Consider the following 13,035-nt stretch of genomic DNA (forward strand, 5'->3'; position numbering starts at 1 on the left):
AAAAGTCATTTCTTATGGTACCTCAACATTTTGGGGAGGCTGGCAGACTAGAATTTTCTGGGCTGTTTGATAATTTCATGCTTATAGTGAAGAAGCCAGAGCTGGTTTGGAGTTAGCAAAGGTCAAGGTGAAAGTCATACCTCAAACAATTTGCTTTTTGTATAACCCAATTCTCTTTCATTTATACATACATGTGTGATGGATATAACATATCAGTTAGCCATCAGTCATTAGCTGTGGCTAGTCAGTTTTTCACTTGATTACTTAAAAGATGCTGCCTTCATGTACTACTTCTCCAGTTTAGTTGCAAAGTACACATAATTGCAAAGTTCACATAGTTGATGTAAAAAACAAAACAAAACAAAACAAACAAACAAAAAAACCCTGTTGATTGGACGAGAGCAAGACATTGCAGACTTCTGATTATTTTTATCTTCCTTGGTCTTTTTAGCCTGATCATTAGTCACCGATTTACATTCATAAAAATGTAGTATTTAAAAATAATTGCTGGTCTATAGCCATGCTACCCTGAAAAAGCCCGATCCTGTCTGATCTTAGAAGTTAAGCAGGGTTGGGCCTGGTTAGTATTTGTATGGAAGACCACCTAGGAAGACCAGGTGCTGTAGGCATAAAAAATAAAAAAATAAGGGATTGTAAGGTGACAAGTTCCTTGCAATCTGTGAGGTCAACCAAGGGTTGCCTTGCCTAAAACTAAAATAAAATATAAAAAAAATGAAAATAATTGCTCTTGCATAGAATGTACATTTTTAATCTGTCCTAGTTAATATTTTGTAAAATATAGTTTAATAAATTCTGAAAGTGAACTAGGCCAAAATATTTTGCCTTCTAAAAACTGGTGGATACATGCACACTAACGCTAGACAGTTTATTCAAACAGCACTGATGGCTGAAGGGGGAATATAGTAACACACACTGATGAATGGCCTGTAATTTCCTGTCACAATGGAAGGGTAAGTATTACCATGAAGGATAAAGGCACATGGTCCAGGAAGATCCTTGCCCTAGGAACTAGTCGTCTGTGTTCTTCTATGTAAAGCCTCCTCTGACTCTCAGGGCCTCAGAGCTTGATGGCAGTATGGCTTGAAGTCATCATCCATTTTCATTAATCCAAACTTGTGCTTATCAGACAACATTTTCCCCTAAATTTTACTTTTAGGAAGGCTTTGGATTTTGGAAAGATAATTAAAACGAGGCCAACCAAACTGACCTTGTGAATTAATTAGCTGTTATTTTTGTATTGAGGAGCCAATTGGATTTTCGAACACAGATCAATCATATCAAAATCTGCTCAAAACCCCTTGATAAGGTGGAGCTCTGAGACCACAAAGGTCACTGACAGACTTCAGAGCTGTTTCGATTCCACAGAAGTGTAGACTCTCTTAAGTTATAGTCTGACTTGAAACTGCAAACATAGGAGAGATTTGAGAGGGAGAATTAGTACAATGATACCTAGAAACATGGTTTGTTTTCATATTCTAGAAGAAAACGACTTTTAAAGGAACCCTCCGCCACAGTTGTGCAGAGTAAGAAGAAGAAAAAAATAGCAACAATATCCTGGCTGATATCCTGAAGGACACTTTTAATTTGGTATTTGATTTCTTGTGCTTTGTTATTATTATAGGTAGAGCGGGTATTTTCCCCCTGCATTGCTTAGTATTTAACAAATATTCAGCTTACATTAAAAGATGGAAAAGTTGCTGATGAACGAGTAGAAGAATAAAAAGGGTTAAATGATGCATGATCCTAAATAACATGAAGTTAGAAATCCACAAAGCTAAAATAAATGAAAAAGGTAAATTAAGAAAGAAAAGAGATTAAAGAGGATAAGAGGTAGAGAAGACGAAAGTATAGAGGAAGAGAGATGAGCTGAGTCTGAACAGTCAATACAAGTGATGCCCTGTCTAAGTCAGGTTCATGGTTCTAGCAGTGAGATCCCCAAACCAGTGTGTGGGGTCAGTGTGTGAGTCCCTCTTCTAGAGCCTGAGAGCACAGCACTGAGCAAGGTAATTACTGTCCCTGTTCTCATGGAGCATATATTTTATCGAGGAAGGCAACAAGGAGATAGATATACAAAAAAAGTAAATCATGAAAATACCAGATCCACTGTAGACAGAAGGTATAGGAAATGCTATATCAGAGTGATAATGACTATCTGATGGTGATAAATAGAGAAGTCCAGGAACGTAACTTGGAGGGGTGGCAGAAGGAGCTATTTAAGAGTGGGTGGTCAGGAAAGCCTCTCTCACGAGGTGACCTTTCTGGACAGACCTGATTACAAAAGGGAGCCAACTGTGGAAAGATCTCATGAACAACCTATCCAAGTCCAGGGAGAGGCAGGGCAGGGTTCTAAAGGTGGGAGCAAGCTCGGCCTGCTTACAAGTTCAAATGGAGGCTGGCGTGATTGATAGAAGTGGAATGAAGCAGAGTGTGAGCAACAGGAGGAGGAGACAGGGAGGAGGCAGGGGAAGATCACATGGGCAGGTGTTATATGACAGGGTAAATAATTTAGGTTTTATTCTACGCGAGTTTGGAAAATTTTAGACAGTGTTAAGGAGAAGTAACGAGGCTACACATAATAAAAATCCTGCTTATTTTTGGAATTTTATAACGTAATAAATCAAACAATACTCTTGGGTCTTCAAAAGTCAGTGTAGATTGTCATGGAAATGAAGACTAAATAACCTTAGATCTTAGTTTAAAACAAGAGAGAATCTGGTAATTTCAAAAGCAAGTGTTTTTTAAACTTCATTAGCAAAAAGAAACTACATTTGGCTTCAATGGAAAGTAAAAAGCATTAATAGTACACATCTTTGATCTATTTTGAGGCAAAATATATTTTAAAAAATAACGTTTAAAAACATTTGATTAAATATCCACTGAAAGAATTTTAAAATATGTAATATAATATTACAATTTCCGAAGCTGCTGAAGAAATCAATAAGAAAGAGAAATGAAGTAGGCTGTTCTGCCCATGTGAAGGAGAGACTGCCACTGAGAACAAGAGAAATAAAGAGCTGCAGGTGAGAGCTCCTGCTTTAGGAATAGGTTCCCACCTAAAGAAAGAGGTACTAGTATCAAAAAAGGTCAAGACATAAACAGAATACAAAATATCGATAAAAGCTCAGAAAGAGGAAGAGACTCATTTCCATGCACTTTTTCTCCTAAAAGGCTGCAATTTCCTTGCAGTTAATTTTCTGCAAAGGAATTTAAAGCTCAAATTACTTTCCTGAGAATGCCCAGAAAAATAATACCTGCAACTGACTCACAACAGAATTTTTTTAAAGCCAAAATTGTGCTGTTACGAATTGTCCCAGTATATCTATGGTTTCAAAATGACTTTGACATTTTTCTATATGATTCAGAGTCAATAGTTATTTCATTAAATAATAGTAATAATAAATAATAGTAATAAAATTAAAATATCCAGGAGCTATTAGAATGGAAACAAAGAAGCATATATCTTAGAAGGATAAACTAATATGTTTGATAAACTTATTTATATTTATTTAAGAAGTAAACTCTGTGAATTATACATTTTAAAAGCATATATAAAAGTGATTTTATTGCAAAAGATATGCATTCTGTGGAGTTTTAAAGGCTTTCTCTTAGATATTTGTTCCACCATGTGTGAGTCTCAATTTCATAATATACTACTTCTCTCCTTTAAGATGTTTTGATGTGACCAAATCCTGAATTATGGCATTCCGGATGACCCAGTCACTTGGTGTAGACTGATACTACCAAGGCAGTGGTTTGAACAAAATAGATATTATCCTGGCATATTGTGTCAAATAAGGCATTAGTGTATGTTTAAGTGAAGGAACCAACGAAGGAAGGAGAGAGAGAAAGAGTGAGAAGGGATGGAAAGAAATTGTTCTGCCAGAACCATTCTGCCATCACTGACAAGATATCAGTATAAATGTATCTTGGTTTTGTTCAGCGAGCACCCTGGGCAAGCTCTAAAGATAGGAAAGTAGATAGATACACACTCCAACCTGCCTGACTTACTGAGTCTCAGGGAAGGTATGTGTCTGGACTCAGACGGACCTGTGTTTGAGTCCCAGCTCAAACCCAGGCATTTTCATTCTGAAGAACAAGATGAATCTGTCACCTGTTTTGCTCATCTGTAAAATGGGGATAATGATACCTACTTTAGAGTTAATGAAGTTCAAAGGAGATAATAATTCCTCAGTAACAGTGCACAGTAAGTTAGCACTTAACGAACAATAGCTGTTGTAACAATGAATCTAATAACATAAAGAATCACTTTGGTTTTTCCCTTCCTTATTAAAAAACAGCTTTTGTTTTGTTTTGTTTTGTTTTAATGAACTGATAAGTGGAAGACGTCTTTGGAGACCAAAGGACACTCTCCTAAATTAAAGGCACAATGCCTAAGGGGCAGGTACAAAAGAAAGATAAATGACTAGGAGCAGTGATGGTTCCTTTCTCTTCTGAGCCCTTTCTGAGCTCGGAGCATTCTTAAAAGAAATCTGCTTGTCTTATGTAGAATATGAAAATGTGGACATTATAGATATTGGGAAAATAGTGATAACTGCATAAATCATAATTATTTGATATTTTAAAGCTCCACATAGTAATGGTTTACCAAAAAAATATAAAATACATGTAAACTGATCTCTTTCATTATAAATTTGGTTTCTGGGAGCAAAATAATTTCTAAAAATACGTATTAAGATTTATTCAGGAAACCTCTTTTCCTTTAAATGAATGAATAATTAACTCGGTAAATATTTTGATGCAATGCTTTTCCTGTTGAAGTACAAACCCCAATTTAATGTTGAACAAATTAATTGAGAAATGGGAAGCACTTGGTGGGGATCAAAGAGTTTTGAACTTTTCTTCCTTCTGTTTCTAGTCTAGTCTAAACACTCAAGAGGCAGTGTAAGGTCCCTACCCTTGTGATTCCATTGGCTAACAAGGAAGAGAAGTAAATTCCAACATGCTTTAAATAGACCAGGGTTGCTAATGAAAAAGAGTTGAAAAATTTATGTCAACTTCAGCCTTCAAGTTCATGGTTTATACAGTGGTAACTTCTTAAAATCTAAAACTTATAAAACAAATCTTATATAGCTGTATCAAGTAGTTTCTAAGTGCAGAAGACAGAGAAGAATCCACTTGCAGAGAAAAGGAAAATAGTCTTTAAAAGGGAGATACACAAGGACCTCCCCCCTTCCCTCCATTTTCTTAGTATTATGCCTTTAACATTTCATTTATTACCTATTAAAGATTTAAGTATTACCACCAATGAAATAGAATCAGTAATCAAAAACCTCCCAAAAAATGAAAATCCTGGACCAGATGACTTCATAGGTGAATTTTATCAAAAATTCAAAGAATTATCACCTATTCTTCTCAAATTATTCCAAAAATTTCAAGAAGAGGGAAGGCTCCCTAACTCCTTTTATGAGGCCACCATTACCTCAATTCCAAAACCAGGCAAAGACATTACAAAAAAAGAAAGTTATAGGCCTATATCTCTTTTGAATATTGATGCAAAAATCCTCAACAAAATATTAGCAAACTGAATTTAGCAATACATTGAAAATATCATATATCATGATCAAGTTAGATTTATTCCTGGGATGCAAGGTTGGTACAATATCCACAAATAAATTAATGTGATACACCACATTAACAAATTGAAAGATAAAAACCATATGATCATATCAATAGATTCAGAAAAAGTGTTCAACAAAGTCCAGCATCCACTTATGATAAAAGCTCTCAGCAAAGTGGAAATAGAGGGAACATCTTCATCATATTAAAGGCCATATATGACAAATCTATAGCTAACATCGTACTCAATGGGGAAAGACTAAAAGCATTTTCCTTAAGATCAGGAATAAGACAAGGATGCCCACTTTCACCACTCCTCTTCAACATTGTTTGGAAGTCTTAGGCACAGTAATAAGACAAGAAAGGGAAATAAAAGGCATCTGAATTGGAAAGGAAGAAGTAAAACTCTGCTTATTTGCCAATGACATAATACTATATAGAGAGAACCCTAAAGATTCCATCCCAAACCTGTTAGAACTGATCAATGAATTCAGTAAAGTAGCAGGTTACAAAATAAATATTCAGAAGTCAGTGGCATTTTTATACACCAATGATGAACTTTCAGAAAGAGAAATTCAGAAAACAATCCCATTTACAATTGCATCAAAAATTGTAAAATGCCTGGGAATCAAATTATCCAAGAAGGTAGAAGACTTGTTTTCAGAAAATTATGTCATTGAAAAAAGAAATTGAAGAAGATACAAATAAATGGAAGCATATTCCATGTTCACGGGTAGGAAGAATCAACATCGTTAAAATGGCCATACTACCCAAAGCAATCTATAGATTCGATGCAATCCCTATCAAAACACCAATGGCATTTTTCAGAGAGCTAGAACAAATAATCCTAAAGTTTATATGGAGCCATAAAAGACCCCGAATAGCCACGGCAATCTTGAGAAAGAAGAACAAAGATGGAGGTATCACACTACCTGATATCAAACTGTACTCCAAGGCTACAGTAATCAAAACAGCGTGGTACTGACATAAAAACAGATATGCTGATCAATGGAACAGAATAGAGAGCCCAGAAATAAATCCACGCCTATACACTCACTTAATATATGACAAAGGAGGCAAGAATATACAATAGGGCAAAGACAGTCTCTCTCTTCAATAAATGGTGTTGAGAAAATTGGACAGATACATGCAAAAAAAACAAAAAAAACAAAACCATCTTCTTACACCATATATAAGAATAGACTCAAAACGGATTAAAGACTTAAATGTAAGACCTGAAACCATAAAACTCCTAGAAGAAAACATAGGCAGTAAACTCTCTGATATTACTAACAGGAATTTCTTTTTAGGGATGTCTCCCTGGGCAAGGGAAACAAAAGAAAGAATAAAAAAATGGGACTACATCAAACTAAAAAGTTTTTGTACAGCAAAGGAAACCATCAACGCAACAAAAAGAAAACCAACTGTTTGGGAGAAGATATTTGCTAATGATACCTGTGATAAGGGGTTAATATCCAAATATATAAAGAACTCATACAACTCAACAACAGAAAACCAAATAATCCAATTAAAAAATGGGCAGAAGATCTGAATAGGTACTCAAAAAATTACGATAGCCAAGATATGGAAGCAATCTAAGTGCCCATCAAGAGACGATTGGATAAAGAAATTATGGTTCATATATACAATGGAATATTACTCAACCATTAAAAAAAATGAAATCCTACCATTTGCAATGACATGGATGAACCTAGAGGTTATTATGTTGAGTGAAATAAGTCAGACAGAGAAACATAAATACCATATTACTTCACTTATATGCAGAATCTAAGGAACAAAAAGAACAAACTAATCAAAAACAGACTCACAAATATAGTGGACAATTTAGTGACGGACAGAGAGGAGAGAAGTTGGGGTGATGGGAGAATGGAGTAGAGGGTTAAAGAAGTACAAATTAGTAGTTAATAGATGGTCACTTGTATGGGGAGCATGGCATAGGGAAAACAGTTAGCTCTAACACATTGGAGAGCCAGGGGAGGGAGGGAGCAATTGGGGGTATTGTTTTATGAACTATATAGATGTCTAACCAATATACTATATACTTAAAACTAATTTAAATAAATAAATTTTTAAAAATTAAAAAAAGGATTTAGATTTTAGAAACAGGTATTGGAACCACTTTGGTGGGGATGGGAGAGAAAGGGAAATAAACTTGCAGCTAATTGTGGTGACAGAATATTTGATAGATTAAATACAGCAAGTCATTAAATCCTAAGATTGTAGTATTTATTTTCATTTTTATATGAACTTTTGGCCTTGAGTTATTTGATGTCAAATTGAACACGTGATGCCAGAATTAAGGCAAGTTCTTTTTTCTGTATTTGAAATTCACCTACAGATCTTGGAGTCCATTTGACATATACATATACTTTTCCCACTTGGATAAAATAACAAAATGTAATATTTGTGGGAATTTAGGGGATAGGAGTTGGGGAAAAACTGAGGAGAAGATGGAGAACAGCCCCACAGAAGGAGGCCTGATGGTGGTGAGGTTTGTTTTCAGATGATGCTTATTTTTAGTCTTAGAGTTTATACTTGAGAGTATTGTTCCCAAACAAGTTCTGAATAAATATTTGTTAATTGGTTAACATTACAGATACGAGCAAGTATTTTAGGAAAAAAAACTTTTTTTTTTTCTGTTGAAGTCTTTTTTTTTTTTAAAGGTCCATTTAAAATAACATTTTATCCTTCTAATCTTATACTCACCAATTCTTTCAGAATTATCCCTATGAATATCCCTATAAATAAGCACTGATGTTGGGTCAGAATGAAAGAGCCTGTGCATGATGGATAATCAAAACTAAATAACCTCAGCTTTTATACTAATCTACAGAAGATCACGTATGGATTGAATTTGATCGAAATAAAATCCTGCATGGAGTAGAATCTCAAATATGGCACAGACCTTGGCAGCATCTGATATGAGGAAGAGGGAAATAGACAAATGGATGTCAAATTGAGGGTGATACTAGAATATGCTGGCATCTTTGTGTCAGTGCCAGGTGGTTCGCTGCTTGCTTCAGATGTTACTGTATCACCACCACCTGGGGGCATGAGTTACTGCTGTTGCCTCATCAGGCCCGTCACCTGGCAAGGCAACCTAGGCAGTGTGGCTGCACCTGAGCAAGGCTGCGAGGCACACAGAAGCAGCGCAGCACTAGCATATTCCAGGCCTCCATCCCGCCTCTGCTGTTACTACTGCTCGAAAACCGAAGGTCTAGGAGGCTGACAGACTACCTTTGGCAATGATTAGGAAGCTAATGAAAGCGGAGATGGGGAAGGTAGGCAAGTCAGCAGCACTAAGAACTGATAACATGTCCCTGTATAGTCCCTTAGGGTACTATTTTGCATTCGCCAAATAATACCCATAACCACCTGAGGAGGTAGGAGGTAGGTATTCAATAATTATAGAAGTCTCCTCTTATGTGTGGGGAATACGTTCCAAGACCCCCAGTGGGTTCTTAAAACCATGAATAAATACTACAGAACCATATACATACTATGTGTTTTTTCCTATATATACAATCTATGATAAAGTTTAATTTATCAATTAGACTTAATAAGAGATTATTCATAATAAAAAAATAATTATGACGATATACTGTAACAAAAGTTATGTGAATGAGGTCCCTCTCTCTCTCTCTCTTTCTCTCTCATTCTCTCTCTCAAAATCTTATTGCACTGTACTCACCCTTCCTCTTGTGATGTGAGGTGATACAGGGCTTATGTGGTGAGAGGAAGGGAGGCGAGTGATGCAGGCACCCAGCGGAGCCTGACGCTGCTACCGGCCCGCGCCACTTAACACATACGCGCTCTCTCAGCAAACTGGTACAAATTTATTTTTCCTTCTTCACAATTTCACAGATAGAAGAGGTGTCCTTACTGTAGATCTCAGCAAACTCAGCATACGACTTTTTTTCTTTCCCTATTAAGTGGAGAACATTTCGCCTTTTTACCTAAAGGAAGCACTTTCTGGCTTCTCTTGGGCATATCCGATTTGCCAGCATCACTCTTCTTATGTTTCGGGGCCATTATTAAGTAAAATAATGGTGACTTGAACATCAGCACTGCAATGCCTCAACCGTTGATCTGATAACCAAAGCGACTAAGCGACTATTGGGTGAGGAACGTCTACAGCATGGAGACACAAGAGAAAGGTATGAGTCACGCTATGGGTGGAAATGAGCAGCACTCGTGAGATCTTATCACACTACTCAGAATGGTGCTCAACTCAATTTAAAACTTAGGAGTTGCTTATTCCTGGAATTTTCCATTTCATATTTCCAGACGGCGGTTGACCACAGATAACTGAAACCACAGGAAGTGCAACTGTGAATAAGAGGGACACTACCGTAGGCACGAACGAGACCCTAAGCAGACAATGCTCCAACTTCCTAGCAGCCCCCTCTTAGAGAAATCCCTAGGGCAAGGCACACTAGGTTACTATGACTTGCAGGGCAAAATGCAGTGACTCAGAAAGACAGGTAGCTTGGCCACATAATGTGAGATGTGTCAATGCCTTTATTTTCCCATAGAAGTCTCATCACCACAGCCAGCGCAGAGCTACAGATATTTTACTGGCTAGTTGAGACTCATCTTGATATATTTTACCTGCTTAAACAGATTTTCTGTTGGGTGGGGAGAGGTAAAGGGGAGAGACACCAAGTCTCTTTCTAGGTCTAAGTCTCGGTGAGAGGTCAACAGACCTGTCAGCGCCACAGCCTCTCATTTGGACAATCCAAGCCACCGGAAAGTGGCCTCATCTTCCGGGCCCTCCTCCTGGAAGAAGAAACTGCCCAGGGCTAATCTGAAAATGCAACCACGGAAAACCGGAGCATCCCAGCATGGGGCTGCTGACTAGAGACAAACCCCAGCTTTCTGATGTTAAAAACAGAGGGCTTTATAATTTACCTGTCCAGTGAACGTTTATTTTTCTTGGTTAGACTATCAGTCCACATTTGGGTATTTCATTCCTTTAGTTCCCTATCTATGAACTAGGCATAATGGGCTCTACTCTCAGATTCAGAAATAGCTCAGCACTGACAAAGTTGCTTTAGTCAAATCTGTATGGGTCAAGCGACATAAATAGTCAAGCAATTATGTGGTGGTGTTCATTGTGGACAGCTTCAGCTCTCAGCTGCCTGAGACCATATAGAAGGGCCGCTGCTGGCATCAGGAATTCTGAGCTTTTTTTTTTTTCCTGCTGGCTGAGGTCCAGTGACTTGTGAGCAAGTAGGCAGAAGAAACCCTTTCCCAAAGCAGCGTTACACTGAGGGAGCTAGCAAAGTGGTGGAAGACTGAGATTAAAAGCCAGAAGGGCTCTGAGTAAAGTACCAGCAAACTTAGCTCTCTCCAGAACGAGCGTAGAGCAGAAGCAAGCAGAACGAGAGCGCAATCAAATCCATGGTGTCACCTAGACCTTTGCTCCCTCATTGTCTTTTATATCACTCAACAACTGAGAGGCCATGAATTAGAGTAGAAAGACAGGTGCTTCAGATTCAGACAGCAATTAACTTAAATCTTATCACGAGTACGTGCCAACTGTGTGAACTCGGGACAAGTTACTTAATCACTCGTGGCCTCAGTTTCCATATCTGCTGAATGAAGAAAATAATATCAATATTCTGAGGATTACATTTAAAAGGACAAGGCAAGTATAATGCATAGTGTGGTGCTGAGTGCGCAGGGGATGATCGCAAGATGTTGTTGAAGGCTGATGAACTTGTTACAGGGAGGAAATTTAAACAGAACATCCGTAGCTGTCCGAATAAGGTTATGTCAATAACATACATATATTGTGCTTCAGGTTGCATTCACATTGTGTTGCCCTTCAACCTCAAAGGGATTTTAAACGATACTAAACAGGTTAAACAACAAACAGTCTTAATTTCACTAGTATAATTCCAATAAATTTTCAGTCAGGAAATATTTCAGCGCCTAAAAAAAAATCAGAGGGAAGCTTAATGCAAAGTTATGAAATAGAATTTAAATGCACCTATATTAATTTCAGTATAGCGTGCATGTGTGTAATTAAGTTCAAACGAGATCTCTGCATTTCTTGTTTCACCAGATAATTTCATCGTAATAACGGGAGAATGCCACTTAATCCCTGAGTAGCTACCTTATTACTCTCTAAGATTTGGGGCGTTTTAAATGAGGCCTTTACATTTATTTCTCTGTAAAACTTTGTTATTTCAGTTATTTAAGTTAAAGGAAAGGGCAGACCTTGATTTCTTTTCCTCATTAATATAATCATTTATAATTGTTGTTTAGTAATAGATCTTCCCAAATGACTATCTTTACTGCATGTTAATATATTTATTACACAGGAAAATAAAATCTGCAAAAGAGCTAAGTCACACAATGTAAGGAAATAAGCTGTAAAAGTAAGGTATGAAGGCCAGAGACAATATCGGAGCTGAGATCAATTCTGAATTGTTGGCTCTGTCAAAGATTTTTACACCTAAGAGTGTGCTTAATTTTTTTTAAAAATGAGTATGACATTATTAAGATTATATGTTTTAGTCAAGGAGAATAATCAAGAAAACCATATTTGTCACACTATTAAGCAATGTAATTTTTTTGAGGCCCCCAAAATGTTTTCACTAAAAGACATTGTTACCGTGTAAGGAACCCATCACCAAGCAAATATTGTATGGCCTTCTGGAAATCAGTTCCAAATAATGGTAACAATTTGTAATAGTCGCTTTCAAATCAATTTTGATGCAAATTTTAGTCCTATTGTGTGAAAAAAAATCAAAGTGAAGAACAGTATGTACAATAAGCTACATTTTGTGAAAAAGGGTGAAGAAATTAAATGTATCTTTTCTGCTTAAGAAACTCTGGAAAGACGTGAATATGAACTTACAAACGCCTCAAACAGTTGGTTATGTGTGGTCAAGGGCAGACCTGGGTGGATAGGGAGAAGGACCAGATAGTGTAGACATTTAAAATTTTTGTTTAATTTTGGAACTGTGCAAATGCATTACCTATTTACAAAATAAAAATTTAAAAATATGCCTTCATGAGATCTTCTTGCATGAATTTTCATTTTCTCTTACATTTTTTGAATGAGACTATTTTTTTTACGACTGGACACCGTTGATTCATTTTTAAGAAAGAATATGTGAAATTAAATGAGATATTTTTCTATGTGTTTATATAGTTGCAGAATTATAATTGTAAAAGTAATTTCATATTCACAATTTCCCTGTTGATTTTGTATCTTTGAATCATCGACCAACCCATTTAAAGGCTGTTTTTAACCTGTTCTTGGATCAGTTTGATTACAAAGCTAAAGAGATTGAGGAGGAATGCTTCTGTTGGATTATAAATTATCGAATAAAGAAACTACTGATTTTAGTAACTTATGAAGGTTAGAATTTAAAGCATAATAATATAAATAGCATGCCCATA

At 36.5% G+C, this 13,035-nt stretch overlaps 1 pseudogene; it reads left to right on the forward strand.

The window, feature by feature from the left end:
- The first annotated feature begins 510 nt into the window (after positions 1-510).
- Positions 511-629, forward strand: LOC120616729 (uncharacterized; annotated as a pseudogene).
- Positions 630-13,035: the final 12,406 nt, after the last annotated feature.

Source organism: Pteropus medius, unplaced genomic scaffold (assembly GCF_902729225.1).
Source record: "Pteropus medius unplaced genomic scaffold, Ma_sr-lr_union100, whole genome shotgun sequence".
NCBI classification, from domain to species: Eukaryota; Metazoa; Chordata; class Mammalia; order Chiroptera; family Pteropodidae; genus Pteropus; species Pteropus medius.